Below are 12,462 nucleotides of genomic sequence, written 5' to 3'. Positions count from 1 at the left end.
AATAATTTTATTCTAAATGACAATATTGTTAAAAAAAAAAATCCCCTCTGAATTTAAAAAATAATTTTTTCAAAACACCACCAATCCAGAAATTTCTCCTGCCACTGTATGGGAAGCAGATAAAGCCTCCCTGCAATGAAGAAATCATTAGTCTAATGGCCTGGGGAAAAAAAAACTCCAAACAAGAAAAAGATCTTGAGCAGAGCTATTAGAATCTCAACACTTAAAAAATCAAGATACTAACATTTATCATCAACTCCTTAAACTAAGGGCTCCTTTTACTAAGCTGCGTTAGGGCATTAACGCTCGGAATAGCGCGCACTGAATTGCTGTGCATGCTAGATCTTAACGCCAGCATTAAGCTGGCGTTAGTTCTAGCCGCATAGCACGCGGTAATATCCTGCGTGTGCTAAAAACGCTAGCGCACCTTAGTAAAAGGAGCCCTAAGATATGATTATAACTCCATCATCTCCTCTAATGCTAGGCAGGATATTTTTATCTAAGCCTCAAAATGGATATATCACTAGCTCAATACTTAAAGAGAAAAAGAATTAACATCCCTTCCCTATATGATAATAATGGTCACATTTTAACAGATTATAAACAAAATGTTAACCCAATTTGAGAAATTTTATACTAAATTATTTCAATCAGATTTTGATCCCTCTAATCAGGAAATATGAAATTTTCTGAATGACATTTCTCTTCCTACCCTCTCAAAGCAAGCCACAAAAGAATTACTCTCTCCCATTTCAACTAAAGAAATTCTTATTGCTATAACATCCTTAGCGAATAATAAGGCCCCAGGACCAGATGGAGTCACAAGTTAATTAAAAAAAAAAAAAAATTCTACATTCAACTCATCCTTCATTTACTAAGTTACTTTAATTTCATTCATACATACCCAGAACACCACAGATTTACAGAAGCCACCATCATAGTATTCCCAAAACCTAATAGAGACCCTAATGCTATTAAAAACTATAGACCCATAATCCTAAATTTAGATTATAAAATTATGGCAAAAGTTTTAACTTCAAGACTTAACAAAATCATTGATATATTAGTTTCCAAAGACCAAGCGGAATAAATTAAAATTAGATAAATAGGTGATAACATTTTTGAAAAAGCCTCAGTTTAATACCCTAGCTTAAGACATTCCAGAACCCATAGTGGGGCTGGCCCTAGACACTTAAAAAGCTTTTGACAGGGCTAAATGTCCTTTCCTACTGCGGGTTCTGAAACGGTTTGATTTTGGAGAATATTTTATTAAGCTCTATACTGTAAACCAATGTCCAGAATATTAGCTAATGATTTTTTAACTAAAGATATCATTCTAAAAAGAAGAACGCCAAGGCTGCCCCCTCTCCCCCCTACTGTTTAACCTAGCCCTTGAACCCCATTATCTACAATTTGTCAGTGTACTCAGATTCAAGGCATACAATCTAATCAAAGACACAAAACTGGCAACATTCACAGATGATGTACTATTATTCATATTTAACCCTACAAACTTACAGCTTTTAAAACTCTGGTATCTACATATTTCGAATTTTCAGAATACAAAGTAAATTGGGAAAAATATGAAATTATCCCTCTGAATGATCTTGTAACTCCTGATCTTAAACAAATTTAACTTTACATGGGCACCTGATGCCTTGAAATATCTAGACATTCTCATTCATAAAGACTCTTCTCAGATATTAACTCTAAATATTACCAAAATTAAAAAACTGCCAAACTATTACCAAAGAGTCTCATCTATACTTAACATAATGGGGTAGAATCTCTTAAAATAGCAAATAAGCTATATTCTTTCTATGACATCATTCTTATGCCCTTGGCCTAAATCACAGGTGTCAAAGTCCCTCCTCGAGGGCCACAATCCAGTTGGGTTTTTGGGATTTCCCCAATGAATATGCATGAGATCTATTAGCATACAATGAAAGCAGTGCATGCAAATAGATCTCATTCATATTCATTGGGGAAATCCTAAAAACCCAACTGGATTGCGGCCCTCAAGGAGGGACTTTGACACCCCTGGCCTAATCATATCATTGGTTAGATAATAAAATTATAGCTTTTATATGGAACAATAAGAAAACTTGTATTTCCATTTTGAAATTGAAGGAATCCAAAGCTAACGGGGTTATGAGCATACCAGATTTTTATTACTTTCTTTTAGCATCATTAGCCAAAAACGCTGCTTTCTGGCTTCAATCAGATCCCTTTAGCAATGAAATATCCACCTGGTTAGACCTGGAAATATTAATTAGTTCTCTTATTTCACTACAAGCCTTGGCTACAATGCTTCTTCACAAATATTTTAAAAAGTTTAGCTTAATGTTTCCTTATATTCTGAGCCTCAAATGCATATTTGGAATAATCCAAAATTAAAACACAAAATCAAATTCTTATTTTGGAAAAAATGGCAAACAAGTGGAATCTGGTTTCTGAATCAAATATTTTTGGGACTCGTATACCACCTTTTTGTATTTTTACAACTACAGTACACTCAAAGCAGTTTGCATACAGGTACTTCAAGCATTTTCCCTATCTGTCCTGGCTGGCTCACAATCTATCTAATGTCCTTGGAGCAGTACCTTGTGACCATGGACTTGCCCAGGGTCACAAAGAACAGTACGGGATATGAACCCACAGCCCTCAGGGTGCTGAGGCTGTAGCTCTAACCACTACACCACACTCTCTTCAATTCTCACTTTCCAAAACAATTTCAATGTATTCATCTTTAAACAATTGTAAAACACAATGGTTAACATTATCACTTGCATCATCCTTCAAATTCTATACTGTCTTAAAATTAACAGCTTCCATAAGGAATTGGTATAATTTACCCACTAAAGGCAAAGCTGTTTCTACTTTCTGTAGAATTCTTAGAGGTAAAACATTCATACTCCCTTCTGAATTTCAACTCAAATGGCTATCATTGGACTCTTTTTTATGACATTCAGGACATCAAGGATAACAACAGCTCCAATGAGTATTTCAGAAAAAGAGTTCCAAAATTGCTTTTAAGGGTGGACTAGGCACTGACATCAATGCATAGCTTCCCAAGGGGAGTACTTCAAAGGTGACAGTAGTGATAATTCAGCAATGAGGTATGGAGCACTTTTTATAGGATGAGTTCGTGAACTTAATTATCAGACCTCGTACATTGTTTGATTCAGGTATATACACTGTAGTTTCATATTTCCCACTTTTATTAAAATCACCGATGTAAATATAACATCAGAGCCTCAAATTTTAACAAAATTTTTTTTTCCAATAGTAAGAATAAGTGCATGGTAGTCTGTCTGTATTACCAATATAAATTTTGTCCATATTTAATTAGCAAATGTCAATGACACTCTTTATTTAAAAGATCAAAGGCAAAGCAAAATCAAAAAGGATATGTAATTAAAATAAACACTATTAAAGTAGAAATAGTGATCTCCAAAATGATCAATGCAAAGACTGTATACAGTATATTTCCCATCAGCTTGCTTGAAGTTTACAGCATCAACAAAAAAGGCCAAACCTCTGCATCATTCTACCAGGGAGACCAATGAATTATTCAGACAGTTAAAAGGTTTGTAACTCACACAAAGTGCATTCACCAACAATGTGTGGCTTGCCTTCTTTTTTTTTTAAGGTACAGACTTTTTCCAACATACAAAATTTCTTTCTATTAAAAATGGCTACTTGTTTCAGTAGTTTCTTATTCGACTTCAACTTGTACTCGTATTGAAAAGCAGTAAACTTTTTTCAAAAATAAAATATGATCAGATTTACCTGAATGCTGAAATATAGTAACATACCAACTTTGAGAATGCAATTATGAAAAAAATGCCTATCCCGCTGCATCTCACTCTATTTTGCCATTTCAAAGCTGTAAACAAAGCATGCCAAAAACCAAATGTTTTAGAAGATTGGCAGTATTACAGATCTCACACAAAAACTCTTCTCTCAGCAGTGTACTATAATTAAATTTAGTTCTCCTTTCCCCACTTTTGTCAAAGATGAAGGAGGAGCCTAGAGAGGATCAAAGTAGGGCCCAATACAACATAGCTTTTAAACAAATACAAAACAAGTGGGGAAAGCATATGAACATAGCTCCTAGTAACATAGTAAATGACAGCAGAGAGACCTTTGTGGTCCATCTAGTCTGCCTAACAGTCGCATTCATTTTTGAGGAAATATTAAACCAACAATCCAGTAATTATTCATTTTACTTGCTAAGTTCCACTATAAGATTTTTTTCCTCTAACTGTATGAATATGGTAAAAACGTGCATTCTTGCTCCTGATCCATATTGCCGCCCACAGGACTCAGGCTGAAGAAGTCCACCCGGCATCAGCTGAAGTAACGTTCAAGCTCATATCTCCAGCCTATCTCGAGCCGTCTTGCCAAATACTGGACCCACACCGTAGACGTCATTCCGATATCAGATTCGCTGCCAGGGCTGCCATTTAAGCACCATTCCTGCACATTTCTGTTCATCATAAATGAAGTTCTGTAGAGTTGATCTGTAGAGTTTTGTGTCAATACTAACCTCTTTTAATTCAGGGATCCTTCGTGTCGAGAGTAGCAGACTTGGAGGAGCTGAGGGAGACAGAGAGATACTTAGAGGAGACCTACAGGGAACTTACAGAAAAGTCCCACCATCAGTCTGGCAGCCTCTGTGCTGCCTCAGAGAAGGGAGATCTTCTTAAAATAATGCATCACCTTGGTGAAGTAGGAGGCAATCCTTTAGCCAGGACCTGCCCACCAATGTTCTCTTGCACCGAGGATGTGTCTCCAGGGGTTTCTGTCCAAAAGGAAATTGTTAGGATGGGTGTTATAGTGGGGGATTTGATCATTAGGCATGTAGTTAACTAAGTGGCTGGTGAACATTAAGATCGTTTGGTCAATTGCCTGCCTGATCTAAAGGTGGCGGACCTTATGAATCACATAGATAAAATTTTAGACAGTGCTGTGGAGGAGTCTACTGCCTTTGGTACATCTGGGTACCAACGACATAGAGAAATGTGGTAGGAAGATTCTGGAAGCCAACTTCAGGCTAGGATTTTCAGAAGTGCTTCATGTTCCATGCACAGGACCAAGAGACAGGCAGAGCTCCAGAGTCTCGATGCAAGGATGAGGCGATGGTGCAGGGTTTTAGATTTGTTTGGAATTGGGCAACATACTGGGGAAGGGGCAACCTATTTCGCAAAGATGTGCTCCACTTTAACTAGGGTGGAACCAGGCTGCTGGAGTCAACATTTAAAAAGGAGATAGAGCAGCTTTCAAACTAGAAACCGGAGGAAGGCCAATAGTTTCTCAAAAAAGCAAAGCTTGGAGCAAAATGACATCATAAAAGGGAAATAATCATAAATAGGGAATATCATCATTAGAGAAGATAGATCTTACATTACCTAATAAAGCAGTGGAGGGATGGCACAATCAGAAAGAACTGTATGTCAGGGAAATGATTTAAAAAATTGTTTAGTGATGAGTTAGTGGTTATGCGCAGACAATTGAGGAAAAATGAACGAGACTGGCGTAAATGCAAGAAACTGGAATCGAAAGAATCATATATGACGAAGCTTAACTAATATAGCAGTATTAAATAAGCCTCGTAAACTATTTAATGTAGTTAAACTAACTAATAATGAAAACATTAGTCAACCTACTATGCCCTTTTCTGTAGATGAATTCAATTTTTTTTTTGAGTCAAAAGTAATTGTAATCATTAAAGCTATTCCAAAAAGTAGTTTGTGTGAAGAATATCCAGCTAGGAGTGACCGGATGGATGCAGGGATTGTTTTGAGAATGTAGAAGAAGGGGAAGTAAACAGTTTCATGCAAGAAAAACCAGAGGTGTCAAAGTCCCTCCTCGAGGGCTGCAATCCAGTCGGGTTTTCAGGATTTCCCCAATGAATATGCACGAGATCTATTAGCCTACAATGAAGCAGTGCATTCAAATAGATCTCATGCATATTCATTGGGGAAATCCTGAAAACCCGACTGGATTGCAGCCCTCCAAGAGGGACTTTGACACCCCTGATGTAAACCAACTGTTGCATTGGGCGATTTGTGTTCGCCTTTAGTATTAGGGGAACTGGATAGGAAAATCTGTCCTGTGATCACATAAATGATGACTTTAATGCTGACGGGGGTGGAGGGGGAGTGACTGATATACTGAAAATAGCAACTGTTCAACCCTTAATTAAGGATAAAAAAATGGGGGGCCAAAGATATTAAGAACTTTTGCCCTGTTGCATCTTCACCGATGTTGTCAAAGATTTTAGAAATATTAGTGTACATGCAATTGGATATGTATCTCCAAAAATATGCAATTTTAGATTCTTATCAATATGCTTTTCAAAAGTACCACAGCATGGAGACATTATTAGTATCAATGCTTGACGAACTGCGAAGTGGATTTGATCACGGCAAAGATTACTTGATTGTAGTTCTTGACATTTCTGCTGCCTTTGACATACTAGACCAGTGTTCTCAACCCTGTCCTGGAGAACCATCAGCCAGTTGGGTTTTCAGGATAGCCCTAATGAATATGCATGGGACAGATTTGCATGCCTATCACCTCCATTATATGCAAATCTCTCATATGCATATTCATTAGGGCAATCCTGAAAACCCAACTGGCTGATGGTTCTCCAGGACAGGGTTGGGAACCACTGCACTAGACCATGTCATTCTGTTGGATAGCCTTAGGGATTGTAAGCTTTCTGAGGTACTTTTCCATTGGTTCAACTCGTTTTTATGTGAATGGAAGCAAGAGGTAAATATTGATGGAAAACTATCTGCTCAAAGGGTGATAAAAACTAGAATCCCTTAGGGATCAGCCCTGTCAGCAGTGCTATTTAATTTATATCTTCTCCCTTTGTGCAAGTTGCTGCGAAAACTTGACGTTTTGTACAGATTGTATGCAGATGACATACAGGGGTTTTTTTGTCAGTAGATGGATCTTTTAACACAATCCATCACGAGATTGAATGAGATTAAGGTTAGGATCAAGGAATGGATGGATATTAATAGGTTAATGGTTAACAGAGAAGACAAAAGTAATGTGCTTATCCAAAAATTCTGCCATTAATATTCTAACTTCTGTCCAGGTATTGGACACAGTTATTAAATTTTCATCTGAGATTTGATACTTGGGAGTCATTATTGATTCACAACTGCCTTTGCATATGTTCACATGATGATAAAGAAAATATATTTCAAACTGCAGCTATAAAGTGATCTTCAATGGTATCTTTCTTGGAATGATTTCAAATATGTTCTTCAAGCTGTTATTCTATCCAGCCTTGATTATTATAACTTGGTGCTGTTAGGTATTTTTTCAACTGCGATGCACACCCTACAAGTTACCCAGAATTCTATCATTCAAGCCCTTTTTAAGTTAGCAAAATGAAATCGTGTGTTGGAATACTATATTGCTCTTTATTGGCTTAAAATGAAATATAGAGTACAATATAAATTGCTGTTGCAAACTTACTTAAGCATACATCAGGTAGCTCCTAAATATTTGATTACTTGATAGTATTTTGCCTTATGTTCCTCTTCAAAAGTTACGCTCTGCAGGATGCTGCGATTTATTTATACCAACGAGAAAATAATTAAGACTACAAACAACTACAGCAAGTATTTTTTCTTGTGCAGGCCCTGCAGCATGGAACAGACTTCTGGCCTATGTAAAGCAGAAAGGGAATTTGAGTATTTTTTAAAAACTGCTGAAATGGCAACTATTTTGTCAAATGAAGTATGGATGCTGAAGAATTAATTGTCATCTGGAAGAAAATGTACAGCATGGTTCAAGGATAAATTGTTCTGTGGTTTGATTTTATATGTATGATCTGTGATATTTATTATGTATGTGATTTGTGATCTGCCATGTTAAAGGCAGACTATAAATAAAAAAACTATAAATTATAAACTATCATAAAAGAGAAGACAGAGTATCCCGATAGCAAGATTGCAATACAGGCCATGGTAGAATAGGTTTCCTTAAATACAGAGCAGACTGATTTTAAAGATTGCAAATTATCCTTGCCAACTGCTGAGCAAATATGACATACATTGTTTGAAATGTGTGTATACAAAAATTAGAAGCCTAAGAAACAAGATGGAAGAGTTAGAATATATTGCACTGAATGAAGAGATAGATATACATCTCCAAAGTCTGGTGGAAGGAAGATAACTAATGGGACACTGTCATACAGGGGTACAAAACTATATCACTGTGATAGGGTGAATCGAATTGGTGGAGGTGTAGCATTATATGTTAAGGAGGGCCTTAAATTGAATGGACTGAAAATTCTACAGAAACAGAAACACACCTTGGAATCCCTATGGGTAAAAATTCCATGTGTGAAGAGAAAAGGATAGTGATAGGAGTGCACTACCATCTGCCTGACCAGGATGAATAGACAAATGCTGAAATGTTATCAGAAATTAGGGAGGCTAACAAACTGGGTAACAATAATAATGGATGATTTCAACTACCCTGATATTGACTGGGTAAATGTAACGTCAGGGCATGCTATGGAAATAAAATTCCTTGATGAAATCAAGGACAGCTTTATGGAGCAGCTAGTTCACAAATCAACACAAGGTGAAGTAATTCTAGACCTAGCTCTTAATGAAGCGCATGAATTCGTGTGGAAGGTAACAGTGCTGGCGCCGCTTGATAACAGTGATGATATAACTTGATCAGATTTGATATAATTCCTGGAATAAGTTCACATAGGAAATCAAATACAACAGCATTTAACTTTAACAAAGGAGATTATGATAACATGAGGAGAATGGTAAAAAAAAAGAATGATGAGCAGCTACAAAGGTCATAAATTTACATCAGGCATGAATGTTACTCAAAAATACCATCCTAGAAGCCCAGACTAGATATATTCCATTTATTAAAAAAGGAGGAAGGAAGACCAAACAGTAGTCAGCGTGGTTAATGAACGAGGTGAAGGAAGCTATTAGAGCCAAAAGAGAATCCTTCAGAAAGTAAAAGAAGAAACCGACTGAAAATAATTGTAAACAGTAGAAAGACTGGCAAGTCAAATGCAAGGCTCTAATAAGGAAGGCAAAGAGAACTTGAAAAGACTGCGCTGGAAGAAACAACAAAACAAAACACACAGACAATAAAAACTTTTTTAGGTATATTAAAAGCCAAAAACTGCTAGAAGACCAAGGGATAAAAGGGGCTGTCAGGGAAGACAAAGCCATAGCAGAGATTAAATTAATTCTTTGCTTCAGTCTTCACCAAGGAAGATGTAGGGCAGTTACTGATGCCAGAAATGGTATTCAATTCTGATGAATCAGAGATAACCTAACTTCTATAACACTGAACAGAACAAACTGAACAGTAGCAAATTGCCTGGACCAGATGGTATACATCCCAGAGTGCTGATAGAATTGAAAATAAACTTGCAGAGCTACTATTAGTAATTTTTCTCTAAAATCCAGCATAGTACTGGAAGACTGGAGGGTAGTCAACATGATGCCGATTTTTTAAAAAGGGTTCCAGAGGAGATCTGGGAAACAATAGACTGGTGAGTCTGACGTCAGTGCCAGACAAAATGGTAGAGACTATTATAAAGAACAAAATAACAGAACATATACATAAGCATGGATTAATGAGAGAAAACCAACAAGGATTTCGTCAAAGGGAAATCTTGCCTCACTAATCTACTGCATTTCTTTGAAAGGGTGAATCAACATGTAGATAAAGGTGAGTTCGTTGATATCATGTATTTGGATTTCAAAAGGCATCTGACAAAATACCTCATGAAAGACTTCTGAGAAAATTAGAGTGTCATGGGATAGAAAGTAATGGATTAAGAACTGGTTAAAAGACAAAATACATCAAAATTCTCAACGGAGAAGAGTAAATAGTAGGGTTGAAAGAGAGAAAAAATGGTCAAAAGGTAAATAGTGGGGTTCCTCAATCGCAAAAAGTTAATGTATGCAGAATACTGAGAAAACCTCATATATTACCAACACGCTACTCCTCAGACAAATATCTAATTCAAAAAATACGATTCAATCTCTTGCTTCACAAGGACTTTTTTCTCCAATGAAAGGACAAAATCATTAAATGGATTTCTCATGCACTTATATTATTTAATTTCTTATTTTAATTTCAATTTCATTTCTCTCTTTATAATCTTTGCTCTTTTGCGTCTTCTCTTATTTTTTACGAAAAAGGAGGAAAAAGCCTCAGATCTCGATATGCTGCCAGCTAATAAACTTGCAGGCAATACTTGAAAGGGAAAACACGTCATCGGCTTAAAAAAAAACTCCATTACCCCCAATCATTATGTGATTAAATTTATTCTCTATGAGATCCAAAGCAAACTGGATTAAGTTGTTTGACATAAATAGATGTTTAACAATGAAATGCAGCTGCCATTTTTACAAGTTCTTTTAAATTCTAACAGAAATTCAACCTTCTTATGTTCACTGTTCCAATGTATAAATTCTTGCAACTTTAAAGATGAAAAAAACTCACAGTTTATTGACTGACATGAAAAGCAAAAAAAGCATTTGGTTGGAATTGCAAGTCCTACTTTTTCAACATTTACTTTTTCTGATCTTCTCATGATAAATCAGCTGTCAAAATGATCCTGCAATTGTTGTAAGAACTAATACATCATCTCTGATGTCAGACGCCAAGTTAAAGCGAGGCCGGCCAGGGCAGCAGCCATCATTGCTGCCAGTGGTGAGCACGGAATTTAAGCACCGAAGGTAAAAACTTTTCACTTTGACAGAGGGGTTTAATTTCTAATATTAGGTGTAGTGTTTTTTTCTGAATTATATCACTTTTGTAGGTAGCAGAGGTTTCTAGCCCTGAAGCAGCCTTTGGCAAAATGGTGGCATGCCTAAGTTGGCGGTGGAGTGGAGAATGTGAAACAGAGCCCTCTGCATTTAGCACATCAAGCATTTTGAAAGCAGAGAATGGGACCATAAAAAGAAAAGTGTCAGTTTTTCTCACATTGTCATGGAATCACTGATTGACGAGTCTTTGCTTTTTGGCTTTTCATGTCAAAATCAAGTTGAACTGTGAGTTTTTCATCTTTAAAGTTGCAAGAATTTATACATTGGAACTGTGGAGAAGCTTGAAATTCTGTTAGAATTTGAAAGAACTTGTAAAAACAGCAGCTTCATTTCATCCAGTTAAACATCTTTTTATGTCAAGCAACTTAATCCAGTTTGCCTTGGATTTCATAGAGAAGAAATTTAATCACGTAATGATTGGGGGTAATAGAGGTTTTTTAAGCCGACATATTTTCCCTTTCAAGTATTGCCTGGAAGTTTATTAGCTGGCAGCATACAGATCTGAGGCTTTTTCCTCCTTTTTAATAAAAAAAAATAAGATAAAAGAAGCAGCAAAAGAACAAAGATTATAAAGAGAGAAATGAAATTGAAATTAAAATTAAAAATTAATAATATAAGTGCAAGAGATATGAATCATATTTTTTGAATTAGATATCTGACTGAGGAGTAGAGTTTTGGTAATTAGTGGGGTTCCCAAAAGGTCTGTGCTGGGACCGCTGCTTTATAACATATTTATCAATGATCTAGAGATGGGAATAACTAGTGAGATAATTAAATTTGTTGATGACACAAAGTTGTTCAAAGTTGTTAAATCACAAGTGGACTGTGAAAAATTGCAAGAGGACCTTGTAAGGCTGGGCGTCAAAATGGCAGATGACATTTAATGTAAGCAAATACAAAGTGATGCATGTGGGAAAGAGAAATCCAAACTATAGCTACGTGATACAGGGTTCCACATTAGGAGTCACTGCCCAGGAAAAGCATCTAGGTGTCATCATTAAGGATACATTGAAACCCTTAGCTCAATGTGTGGCAGCAGCTAAGAAAGCAAAATGTTAGGAATTATCAGAAAAGGAACGGAAAACAAAGATGAAAATTTTATAATGCCCTTATATCGTACTATGGTACTTTGAATACCATGTGCAACTCTAGTTGCCGTATCTCAAAAAAGCTACAGCAGAATTAAAAAAGGTACAGAGAAGGGCGACAAAAATTATAAAAGGATACTGGGCTTCATGGACCTTTGGTCTGTCTTATGTTTTTATAAAGGACCTGGGGCTATGGTAGATAGCCAGGTCTCACACCCACTATACCAGCCAGAACAAATCTACACCATCTGCCGGAGGTAAAGAAATATTGAAAATTCCAGACTGCACCAGTCCTTATACCATCGATGTTATTAAAATCGTTTAGTTATCTCTGTACTTCCATCTGATAGCAGGGGAATACAACCCTCTTGTCTGGACTGGTCTAGGACTGGTCTGGACTGGTCTAGGACTTCGATAGGAAGGCAGGACTTAAATGGGAAACCAAGGTGGCAAGGGAGCCCCTTCTGATGATTCAGACAGGTCTTGACCTGTTTTGGGCCGCCGCGGGAGCGGACTGCTGGGCG

General features: G+C 36.7%; 1 protein-coding gene across 6 annotated transcripts in view; it reads right to left on the bottom strand.

Annotated features, from left to right (window-relative positions):
* CSNK1G1 (casein kinase 1 gamma 1) overlaps nt 1-12,462 on the bottom strand; it is a 255,154-nt gene that overhangs the window by 213,528 nt on the left and 29,164 nt on the right. The gene's annotated exons all lie outside the window — the stretch shown is intronic.

The sequence above is a fragment of the Geotrypetes seraphini genome, chromosome 14, assembly GCF_902459505.1.
Source record: "Geotrypetes seraphini chromosome 14, aGeoSer1.1, whole genome shotgun sequence".
In the NCBI taxonomy this organism is placed as follows: domain Eukaryota; kingdom Metazoa; phylum Chordata; class Amphibia; order Gymnophiona; family Dermophiidae; genus Geotrypetes; species Geotrypetes seraphini.
The sequence above is the reverse complement of the archived record's forward strand: the minus strand, read 5'-3'. Positions and strand labels throughout refer to the sequence as shown.